This window comes from Zootoca vivipara, chromosome 7 (assembly GCF_965207765.1).
Source record: "Zootoca vivipara chromosome 7, rZooViv2.hap1.1, whole genome shotgun sequence".
NCBI lineage: Eukaryota > Metazoa > Chordata > Lepidosauria > Squamata > Lacertidae > Zootoca > Zootoca vivipara.
In genome coordinates this window covers 10520998-10533818 of record NC_142590.1, presented here as the reverse complement: position 1 = coordinate 10533818, position 12821 = coordinate 10520998, and positions in this window count along the sequence as shown.

The following is a 12821-nucleotide window of genomic DNA, read 5'->3' as shown; positions in this document are numbered from 1 at the left end:
TAAATATTAAAATATTAAAATACAGAAATCCATCAAACATTAAAAGCTTCCCTAAACAGGGCTGCCTTCAGATGTCTTCTAAAAGTCTGGTAGTTGTTGTTCTCTTTGACATCTGGTGGGAAGGCATTCAACAGGGCAGGTGCCACCACCGAGAAGGCCTTCTACCCGGCTACCTGTAACTTGGCTTATCGCAGTGAGGGAACTGCCAGAAGGCCCTCGGTGCTGGACCTCAGTGTCCAGGTAGAACGATGGGGGTGGAGACGCTTCTTCAGGTATACTGGACCGAGACCGTTTAAGACTTTAAAGGTCAGCACCAACACTTTGAATTGTGCTCGGAAATGTACTGGGAGCCAATGTAGGTCTTTCAGGACTGGTGTTACGTGGTCTCGGCGGCTGCTCCCAGTCACCAGTCTAGCTGCTGCATTCTGGATTAGTTGTAGTTTCCGGGTCACCTTCGAAGGTAGCCCCACATAGAGTGCATTGCAGTAGTCCAAGCAGGAGATAACCAGAGCATGCACCACTCTGGCGAGACAATCTGAGGGCAGATAAGGTATCAGCCTGTGTACCAGATGGAGCTGGTAAACAGCTGCCCTGGACACCGAGTTGACCTGTGCCTCCATGGACAGCTGCGAGTCTAAAATGACTCCCAGGCTGCGCACCTGGTCCTTCAGGGGCACAGTTACCCCATTTAGGACCAGGGAGTTCTCCACACCTTCCCGCCTCCTGTCCCTCTAAAACAGTACTTCTGTCTTGTCAGGATTCAACCTCAATCTGTTAGCCGCCATCCATCTTCCAACTGCCTCCAGACACTCACACAGGACCTTCACCGCCTTCATTGGTTCTGATTTGAAAGAGAGGTAGAGCTGGGTATCATCCGCATACTGATGAACACCCAACCCAAACCCCCTGATGATCTCTCCCAGCGGCTGCATGTAGATGTTGAAAAGCATGGGGGAGAGGACAGAACCCTGAGGCACCCCACAAGTGAGAGCCCAGGGGTCTGAACATTCATCCCCCACCACCACTTTCTGAACACGGCCAGGAGGGAGGAGCGGAACCATGCATTCTGGTTTCTGTCACGGTGTTCCGTTGTGCCAGAAGTGGTTTAGTCCTGCTGGCCACCATAGCTGCCAAGTCTCCCATTTTCCCTGGGAAAACCCCTTTTTTACTTACCTTTTCCCAGTGGTCCCCCGTATCGCTTTGTCTCCCGTTTTTCTCCGTTATTTTCTCCTGCCGGCGGCCATTTTTTTTCTTTCTGATTTGCCCTTCTATGGGCACCAAAAATGGCCGCCGCCAGCTTCAAAAGTCACATCTACGCATGTCCGGAAGTGCATAGACGTAACTTCCGGTGTTGGCGGCGGCCATTTTGGTGCCCATAGATGGGCGGAGTGGCACCGGAAGTTGCGTCGGTGGACTTCCTGACATGCGTACAAGCAACTTTCGAAGCCGGCGGCGGCCATTTTGGGTGCCCAAAGAAGGGCAAAGCGACACTGGAAGTTACATCGACGCAACTTCCGGTGTCAAATGGCTGCCGGTCCCGGATTCTGCAGTCCGGAACTTGGAAGGTAAGCTGGCCACATGACCTGGAAAGCTGTCTGTGGACAAACACTGGCTCCCTTGTCCTGAAAAGCGAGATGAGCACTGCAATCCCACAGTTGCCTTTGACTGGACTTAACCATCCAGGGGAACTTTACATACTTCTCAGGCATGTGCCCTGGAGAGATCACTTTGGTGCTGCTAACATAGCAAAAACAAAACAGAAGCAGCAGTTATGAGTTACTGGTCCATGCTGCTACTGTCTGAGGCGGCAGGATCTGCAGGGGCAGCAGATCCCAGTGTAAATCTTTATTCCTCCCATTAGTCTTCTCTTGCTCTGATGTAGATCTCCACTCACAACAATTATCTATTTGATGCTTGTTTCATTTCTTTTTGCCTTTAACTTGTTTTTATTTATTTTTTTGCTATGTGAACGTTCAGTTTTATGTTTTCGTATTGTTGTAGGCTGCTGTGATATAGTTCTATGATACATATTACCAAAGTCTGCCCTTGTAGGAGGGAGGGTTACCCACATTTTAGGGTGCTTCAGTTAGCGCCCCAAAGAGGTACTAGACAGGCCTGCTTGGGTTTAGCTAGTGGTTTCTTTTTTTATCCCTAGAAACAGAGGTGTCACCCGACTCTAAAATTCTTGCTGCTTAAATGTCATAGGTTATGAGATCAAACTTGCTGGAGAATCAAGGTGAATGTCAACTATGCTTGGCATGAGGTCACCCTAGGTTGAACGCAAACACGACCTTCTGACGCTTTCTATGATGTTACAATCAGGATCAGCCCAAAGGAAGAAACAGGTAACAGTCACACCTAGGTTTCACACTGTAGGTGCATCTGGGTGACTATTATTTTGGGGGCTATATTGTTTACTTTTCCCATAGAGGGAAGATTTTGGAATGATTTACTTAAGAGGTTCTCCTGATCCTTCTCTCTCTCTCTCTCTCTCTCTCTCTCTCTCTCTCTCTCTCTCTCTCTCTCTCTGTGTGTGTGTGTGTGTGTGTGTGTGTGTGTTGTATAAGGCAGTGTCTCTGTATGTGAGTACAAAATGAAAGAAGCTGTCTCTAGAAATTGCCAAGTAGAAAGGAGATGTCTGGCGTTACGTAGAGAACCACAGCTGCATTCATTGAAATCAGAGCTCTAAATTAAACAAGTAACCTGTTTTAGAAAGGAAATAAGCAGGTCCAGTGCTAGGGTTTTTTGCGCCCTAGGAGAGATCACCTTCTGGCACGCCCCCCCCCCCGGCGTCTGCCTCCTCCCTGCGGGCCTGGCACAGCCTTCACCCCCTTCCCTTCCCAGCGCCCCTCCCGCTTACCTGTGATGTCGACGGCTGGGTTGCTCTGGATGCCCTCGGGCTTCAGCCACGGAACCCAGGGCACAACGGCAGCTGCTCCCGCCTGCCGAAGAAGTAGAGAGCAGTGATGGCGCCTGGCACGCGCGCACCACAGAAAGGGGCTGCTCTCGCCCCACGTGTCCTCCACACGCTGCTGCCCTCAGCGCTCCGGGCATGCCTGGGTTGCTCCGGCGCCGCTGCTGCCGCCCGCCCTGGACGCAGGTAGGTGGCGTCGGGGCACAGCGGCCGCGCAGCAGAGCGAGTCCTGCGAAGCCAGCAGCGCTCCCCGTCGTGCCAGCGCCCCCTCCATTTTGGCGCCCTAGGCAACTGCCTATTTCGCCTTAATGGACACGCCGGCCCTGAAAATAAGATGCTGGAGTATTATTGCCATATCCTCTTGGCAATATAACATTGTCTTTCTGAACCCCTTTCCATCCTTACACAATGGCCATTGTAAACTGAAAGTTTTGAGTTTATGAAAATGTGAAACTAATGGTGCAGGTATCCCTGTGGTAACATGGGAGAGGAGATAGCTAGCAGTTCTTCAGTAGTAGGAATGCAAATGCAAAATTTAATTATCCTGCTGAACAAGAACTAGTTACAAAGGTGGCCTTTAGTTTGTGGTTTTCTGTCATTTGCTGTTGGACTAACTTAGCTCTTTCTTTCTCACTAGACTCACAGATCGGCTTCTGTCATCTGTGAAATTTGTGGGCAGATAACATCAACTTCCTGTCCTAAATCTACCACTCTGCAAACCAGGAACATCAGAAAACCATCACAGGCTGTTTGCATCTCTCTGCGGGACTTTTGTTTGGGTATAATTCTTTTCAAAAACGTCATTCCATATGAAATTGTCTCTTACGTACTGGATGGAGTTTTTGAAAGACTCGTCAACTTGCGTAAAACTTACAAATATTATTAAGACAACATCATTTCTATCAATATTTTAGCATGCCATAAATATTCTTGTTTGGAAGGGTACCTTTTAATTCCAGGGTACAGAATTTAATTGGGGCACTATTATTTTATTTTTTTCCACCTGTTGCAGGCCCTGGATTAATTCCCAGTCTTCCATGGCCTACTTTGTGGCAGTAGATCAATAGCAAAGGCAGGAGGCCTGAGAGGCACAGAGCCCCCATCTTCCTTAAGGGCCTGACCAGATTTTGTGGTGGTGTCAAGTGGGGGGAAAAAGTGGGCAGAAAGGAGAGTGGAAAACCCAACTGCAGACACTAACATAAAAAGAATTAATCTAAATTTCCTAGTGAGAAAGTGAGAATAATCCCTATTGGTTGACAGGATTATGACGATGTCACCAGGAAATTTAGATTAATTCTCTTTATGTTAGTGTTTTGAAAAAACTGCATGGCATAACACAGTCCGTAGCATTTATACTGACTGCAATTTTCTTTTAAAATTAAGCTAGAGCAACACACATACATATTCAGCTGCCTCCACGTTTGAAATATATTCTATAACTTCCTTGATTTGAACAGAAACTTTCAAGTGCACATTTTACACATTGCTTTGGGCAGAGATTTCATTCATCAACGCCTGGGTTGCTGAAAAGCACCACTTGGGCCCCAGTGTTGTATAAATTTCTCCAGCAAATACTAGTTGCAGTTTCTATATTGGATATTTACTTCAATGGATTGTATGAATAACCTTGTATGACTTTTGGTAGCCTCTTAGCACTTTATTCATTGCAACACAGGTCATTAGTTTTCAAAATACTGTTTGGCTTTCCTGGTGCTTGTATTACAGTTAAAGAATAACAGTACTCTTATTTTACTTCCTAAAAAGATGCATTTTAAATTAAAATGACCAGAAGCATGTTTTCCCCTTAGAGCATGCACCATTACCTAGAGCAGCGTTTCTCAACCGCTGTTCCGCGGCACACTAGTGTGCCGTGAGACACTGGTTGGTGTGCCGCGACGTGCCGCGACGAGAAGGGCGATTTGCTTTGTCACGTGCCTGGCGGCCGCCAATAAACAACACTGACCCGCCGGAAAGCAATATTTGTCAAATGTTTCTTACAGTCATAATTATAATATAGGGCGGCACAGAGTTAAATTTTTTAACTTTTTTAATGGTGGTGTGCCTCGTGATTTTTTTCACGGAACAAGTGTGCCGTGGCCCAAAAAAGGTTGAGAAACACTGACCTAGAGATCAAGACACGCTTCACAATGCCTGCAAAACATGTGGCAAACTGTGCCAGATGCAGGCCACAAATATTGTTATAAGTTTGTGGGGCAGCAAGACTCCCCTAAAACATCTGGATTCGGTAAAGGGTTAGAATTTAAGAAAACCCGTAAATTCCCTGCTCCAGTGGGAGCTAGAGTTTAAACCAGTTTTTCCATATCCAGGAAACGCCTGGATCAAGAGGTAATCACTGGAATGGCCAAGCCATTAACTCATTGTTGTTGTTGTTGTTGTTGTTTAGTCTATTAGTCGTGTCCGACTCTTCGTGACCCCATGGACCATAGCACGCCAGGCACTCCTGTCTTGCACTGCCTCCCGCAGTTTGGTCAAACTCATGTTCGTAGCTTCAAGAACACTGTCCAACCATCTTGTCCTCTGTCGTCCCCTTCTCCTAGTGCCCTCAATCTTTCCCAACATCAGGGTCTTTTCCAAGGATTCTTCTCTTCTCATGAGGTGGCCAAAGTATTGGAGCCTCAGCTTCACAATCTGTCCTTCCAGGGAGCACTCAGGGCTGATTTCCTTCAGAATGGATAGGTTTGATCTTCTTGCAGTCCATGGGACTCTCAAGAGACTCCTCCAGCACCATAATTCAAAAGCATCAATTCTTCGGCACCATAATTCAAAAGCATCAATTCTTCGGCGATCAGCCTTCTTTATGGTCCAGCTCTCACTTCCATACATCACTACTTAGCCAAACAGAAAATGGGGAAAGCCCCTCTGTTTTATGCTGCAGAGAGCAACGCTTGGAGTCTCTTGGAATCGGAGGCTGCAGCAATGGGAGGAACAGGATCTTTTGGGGACGTCTCCACTGATATGCAGGTTAAATATATTTGTAAATAAACCATATATCATAAAGACGCCACAGACTCTGCTGTGTCTCATTGTTGCAAAAAACAAAACCAACAAAAAAACACCACACCACAGACTTTGGTACCCCTGAAATCTTGCATTTTTTGTTGTGTAAGAATAAAAAAAATAAAAAGGTAAAGGACCTCTGGACAGTTAAGTCTAGTCAAAGGCGACTATGGGCTTGTGGCGCTCATCTCGCTTTCAGGTCAAGGGAGCCAATGTTTGTCTGCAGACAGCTTTCCAGGTCATGACTAAACACCTTCTGGTGCAACCAGACAATGTGAGGGAAACCAGAGCTCATGGAAATGGCGTATACCTTCCCGCCGCAGCGGTACCTATTTATCTACTTGCACTGGTGTGCTTTCAAACTGCAAGGTTGGCAGGAGCTGGGACAGAGCAGACTCACTCCCTTTGCAGGGATTTGAACAACTGACCTTCTGATCAGCAAGCCGAAGAGACTCAGTGGTTTAGACCATAGCACCACCCATGTCCTTGGCCTGTAACATTATATTGTTCACTGCCAGTTGACAATAGCACCCCCACCTCCGTCTCCATTTTTATAGTCTCAGGCAGACAGCGAAACCTATAGACTGAGCCTGCCGGTGAGCTGCAGGTAGTCCTCTTTTGCCTTCATGAGTTGCTAGTTCAACAAGTCTGCATTGCATCACATTTAAGAGCAGGGTTGCCAGCCAAATCCAGCCACCACTGTTTATGGAATGATAGAATCACAGAGTTGGAAGGGACCCCAAGGGTCATCAAGTCCAACCCCCTACAATCTTAGCAAAAGCATCCATGACAGATGGCCATTCAACCTCTTCACAAGAACCTCCATTGATGGAGAGTTTGCCACCTCCTGAGGGAGTTCATTCCTCTGATGAACAGTTCTTGAGAGCAGTACATGTGAAAATGATCTGAGAGTCTTGGTAGACCACAAACTTGACATGAGTCAACAGTGTGATGCAGCAGCTAAAAAAGCCAATGCAATTTTGGGCTGCATCAATAGGAGTATAGCATCTAGATCAAGGGAAGTAATAGTACCACTGTATTCCGCTCTGGTCAGACCTCAGCTGGAATACTGTGCCCAGTTCTGGGCACCACAGTTCAAGAAGGATACTGTCAAGCTGGAACGTGTCCAGAAGAGGGCAACCAAAATGGTCAAAGGCCTGGAAACGATGCCTTATGAGGAACGGCTTAGGGAGCTGGGTATGTTTAGCCTGGAGAAGAGGAAGGTTAAGGGGTGATATGATAGCCATGTTCAAATATATTAAAGGATGCCATATAGAGGAGGGAGAAAGGTTGTTTTCTGCTGCTCCAGATAAGCGGATCCGGAGCAATGGATTCAAGCTACAAGAAATAAGATTCCACCTAAACATTAGGAAGAACTTCCTGACAGTAAGAGCTGTTCGACAGTGGAATTTGCTGCCAAGGAGTGTGGTGGAGTCTCCTTCTTTGGAGGTCTTTAAGCGGAGGCTTCCTCTGTCAGGAATGCTTTGATGGTGTTTCTGCTTGGCAGGGGGTTGGACTGGATGGCCCTTGTGGTCTCTTCCAACGCTATGATTCTATGATTCTTACTGTCAGAAAATTCTTCCTGATGTTTACGGTACATTGAGGTGGCATGTAACAATATATTGTGGCCTGCCAATATACTCAAATAAGAGCACTGCTTTGCCTTCCCTTTCATACTATATCCCTCTAAACTACCATAACAGCACAGAGAACGCTACTCATGCGCCTCCAAACTTTGCCAGTTGTCAGCTCTGGCTCTGCTCACCATCAACTTCAGCTCCAAATTTGATTCCCCCTCCCTTTCTCTTTGTATGCGTGTGTGTGTTCCCTGCCTGCGAATATATACAGCAGCCAAAATGTTTTAATTCAACAGATGATGAAGTGATTTCCTCTTTTTGTCTCAATTTCCTATCCAATTTGAATAATAGTAATAATAAAATCTCCTGGAATGCAATAAATGTCCACGAAACCCTGAGGCAGATGCTTACACAAGCATCTTTTGCACATTAGGGGGAGGAAAGGCAAAATACAAATAGGAAATACAGCTTTTGCTCTGTGAATTTTCAACTAACACTGACAAGGGAGACAAAAAGGTCATAATGCCCCAAGGGTCTCACTTGCTCAGCATTTTAATCTCCAGCAAAAGCTAGAGAGGAAGGTTGTATAAATCCCTTGCTTTCAGATAACACCATTTTCAGCGACTCAACCAGAGCAAAGTGCACTGAGATAACCACATGCGAGGAAAAACCGAAATGTTTCTGGACAAGGATGGCCTTGCCATCCTTTATCTCACTGCCACGGGCCTCCATCTAACTAACAGAAGCAATTTTCTTTTTAAGTTACTTATAAAATCATTTCTATATTGCCCTTTTGCACAACATCAGGGTGGTTTTCCACAATGTAATTTTTAAAAAAAAGCAATATGAAGCAATCATTAACATGGCTAGCTACTCAAGGGACGTTTCAAACAACTGCATAGCCCCGCAGAATCATTTTTAAAAAGTTTTTAAGACATACTGTACTTGGAAGTCAAAGGAGAGGATGCCTTACAAATCTCTCTAGAAGAGGCTTCCACAGCATGGGGCCAGCGGCACTAAATGTCTATTTGAATGGAAATGTCCATCAACTTTGGGGGGGCCTGGTCCCCTCAAATATTTTTATTGGGTGGCTCCTATGCCTCTGGATTAACTTCGTGACCCAGATGTCATATAAGGGCTCAGGTGCTCCTTAAGGTATACTGGGCCCAAGTTAGTTAGCTAGTTCTATTACAAGAAAATTAGCCAGATCTTTATTAAGCTGTTGCAACAGGGTCCCCCACTCACCCCATGCAGGGTTGGAGGCTTACCTTCCAAGTCCCGGACTGCAGAATCCGGGACCGGCAGCCGTGTGACACCGGAAGTTGCGTCGACGTAACTTCTGGTGTCGCCCCGCCCATCTATGGGCACCAAAAATGGCCGTCGCCGACACCGCAAGTGGCGTCTATGCACTTCCGGCCATGCATAGATGCGACTTTTGAAGCCGGCGGCGGCCATTTTTTGTGCCCATAGAAGGGCAAATCAGAAAGGGGAAAAAAATGGCCGCCAGCAGGAGAAAATAACAGAGAAAAACAGGAGATGAAGTGATACGGGGGACCACCGGGAAAAGCTAAGTAAAAACGGGGGTTTCCCGGGGAAAACGGGGTACCTGGCAGCTATGGTTGGAGGACAGGAACCCCGAACAATGGTGTGCAAGCCCTTATGTAGACTTTTGAAATTGCCCCCCCTGTAGCTCAAGACCACCCCCAAAACATCCTACATACATCACAGAAGGAGGTGGGCTACAGCGGAAATACATCACAGGGGGGTGGTCTATAACAGAATCCTGTTTGTCAGGATACCTGACAATGGTCACTGATATTTCCACCTGGGCAGCCTGGCTATTCCTTTCGAGATGCTAAATATAGGTCACAGGCTTACCCTATTCATACACAAATATGCCCTTAAGACAGGATTTGCGAGCAATGGGGAGGAGTCCCTATTTCCTTCCTCACTGCAGAGAAATATCTGAGGTCAGTGAAAGAGTAAAAATGGCTTCAGGATTGCTTTCCTGTACTATTTCAAACACATGTATACTTATGTATGTGTTTACCTTCATTTATGAACATTTAATTTACATATATAAGTCCTTAGAATTCCTATAACAGTTTTAGTTAGTTAGTTAGTTAGTTAGTTAGTTAGTTAGTTAGTTAGTTAGTTAGTTATGGCATCTGTACCGTTCTATTGTTGCCATGCGTCTTAACAGTGCGGGTGGTGGCGCCAATGTATATCAACTGACAAGTGCATTTGATTAAATAAATCACATTTCTGGTGCCACAGTTAGTGAACCCATTTGATTTCAGAATCGGGGAGCCTTATGAATCTTAGGTAAAATGTAGAAACAAGGTATTCTTTCCCCTACTCGGGAAAGAAATTACTTTTGCCAAGTTTATTGTTTGCTTACAGATAGTTGCCTTGGTGACATCATCTTGTGCCTATTGCAATGTTCTCCTTCCTTTGGCTCCTAGAGGCTGCTAGAGAGTGGGTGAAGAGGCTGAGGCTGCCATCCACTCTACCCAAAGGAGGACACAAATTTGCATTTGATGCAAATCTGTGTCCCTTTTTGCAGCTGGCTCAGAGGGCCAAATCCACATAAAAGGTAAAAAAGTAAAGAACCCCTGGATGGTTAAGTCCAGTCAAAGGCAACTATGGGGTTGCAGCACTCATCTCGCTTTTCAGGACAAGGGAGCCGGCGTTTGTCCGCAGACAGCTTTCCGGGTCATGTGGCCAGCAGGACTAAACCGCTTCTGGCACAACGGAACACCTTGATGGAAACCAGAGTGCATGGAAATGCCATTTACCTTCCCGCAGCAGTGGTACCTATTTATCTACCCACACTGGGGTTCTTTCAAACTGCTAGGTTGGCAGGAGCTAGGACAGAGCAACGGGAGCTCACCCCATTGCGGGGATTCGAACCGCCGACCTTCTGATCAGCAAGCCCAAGAGGCTCAGTGGTTTAGACCACAGCGCCACCCACGTCCCAACTTGTGCTACAGGTTGGCTGGGGGGGAGGTTGTGTAAAAACTATACATATAGATCAGTGGTTCCCAACAGGTGGTCCAGGGACCCCCAGGGGTCCGCGAGCTATGCCAGAGGGGTCCTCAAGATGCTATTAGAATAAAAAATATATTAAATATATTTCGTATGATAACAGATTTTTTGTTTTGGCCGCTTCCTGCATGAGCAGAGTCTAGCGCAAAACTAGAATTAGATAGAGGCAGTAGTTCTGCTGTATGCTGTTAGGTGGCGCTTTACAAACACTACTGTTTTGCAAAGAGGCAGCACGCGCATTCTACTAACGCTCACCTCCCCAAGATGCTTTGCACGCGTCGGCTTCATTTGTGCGCTACTGCGCAGGTACCCTGTCTTCTCCATTCCCCTCCCTCCTCCCTGGGGGTCCTTGTCACAATAATGGGGGTCCTTGTCACAATAGCGGCTCGATGAGGGGTCCTCGAGAAAATTTTGTTGGGAACCCCTGATATAGATCATTTGTTCTTATCAATATTTTGGGAACAAATTTGCGGAAGCCAGCTTCCGTAACCATATTGGCAGAAGGCACCAAATGTGCTTTCCATTAGACCAGAGTTCCCGGAATAGATCTTAGCTGACGGCAAAGAAAGAGAAGAGAGAGGTAGGGTTTGGCATTCATGTCCTAAACATAGTGCACCCTCTAGTGCTAACTCAAAGGAAAAACTTTATGTTGAGGTCAACATCTATCCAGGGCCTTTTGCAACACAACTGCTTTTTCCTTGATAGAGGAACACCTGGGGGGAAAATATATTGTTACCAAAGCTGGGTGACTCCTCCCCTGCTGAGTGGTGGCCAGAGCTCATTGAGTTCCAGGCATTCACCCAGGGTCTGTGATTCTTTGGTAACTGAGATATGCCAGAGGCTGTCGTAGCTTTAAGAAATATGGTTTATTCACCTATTTATGGTTTCAGTCTGCACAGAGCACGGTCATTTCCAGAGGGGCTTGTACCTCACAACCCTGAAGCTCAAGGCATCACTCCCAGCCAGCCTTCCCAAGATGGATCCCAGTTTGTCTTCTTCCTCCTTCCTCCTCCAAGAACACCTTGCTAAAAACCAGGATGGATTTGATTTAAATCGAATCAATCTAAATCATGATTTAAATCACTAGTCAGTAAGACATGATTTAAATCATTCTTTTTACAGAAAGACTCATTCTTGGTGGTATAATCTTAATATTTACAACCAGATGAAGGTTTCGTTTTTGGAATAATAAAATTTCAGAGTAGTTTCTACAGTTACCGGTATATCAAAAATTGCTGATTTGGTTATACTATTAGAAATACATAGACAGATAATTATGAAATTATTGTGAGGTTTAATAAGTTAACTGTTTATATTTGGACGACTTTTCTGCTGTACTTTATTGGAAGGATAAAAATAATCATTTCCTGAAGAACAATTTAAACCACTTATTTAACTAAAATAGTAGCTTTATAGGACATGTTTGTTAACTGATGTGGTTAAACAATTAAAAAAAACTTAGACTGAGTTTTAGGAGACATGAAAAACTTAAAGCAAATCCTTTTTTCCTGATGAATAGCCTTTGGACTGTAATGTAACTTAAATAGAAAACTATCTTTAGAAATATTTTCTCTCCAAAAGTATTTTATTTTAAAAATACAATTTAAATAAAAGAAATCAGATTTAAATAAAAAAATCCTTTTTTTATACCCAGTGATTTTTATCTACCCCACTAAAAACTCTCCTTTCCTGTCACCTCACACCATTACCCTGGGAACCTTCCAAACCCCCAGTCTCTGTTCATACCCCAGGGCAGGGGGAAGGACAGTTCTCGCATTGCCAATGGCCCTCAATGGCCCTTCATTTTTTCTTAATGGCGCTAGTTTGGCCATGTCATTCTGCATAGGCTAGCCCAGGAATTCATCTGCATTTTATTTCTCCCATCACATCATCAAAATCCAGCCATTTATTAATTTCTAGCATTTGGGGCGGGGGGTCCTCCTCCAAATCTATAACAATATATTGGAATGCAAAAAAATAATAATCTCTGAGGAGGATACTCGCATCTCTTCCAATTTTTGTTTACAGACATTTTAAAAATAAAATAAAATAAAAAACCAACATGTGGATTGTCCATGGAAGAAAATGTAGAATTTCTATTGCTGTAGAATGGCCACATTGTCGGCGGTTCAAATCCCTGCGACGGGGTGAGCTCCCGTTGCTCGGTCCCAGCTCCTGCCAGCCTAGCAGTTCGAAAGCACGTCAAAGTGCAAGTAGATAAATAGGTACTGCTCCAAGCGGGAAGATAAACGGCATTTCCATGC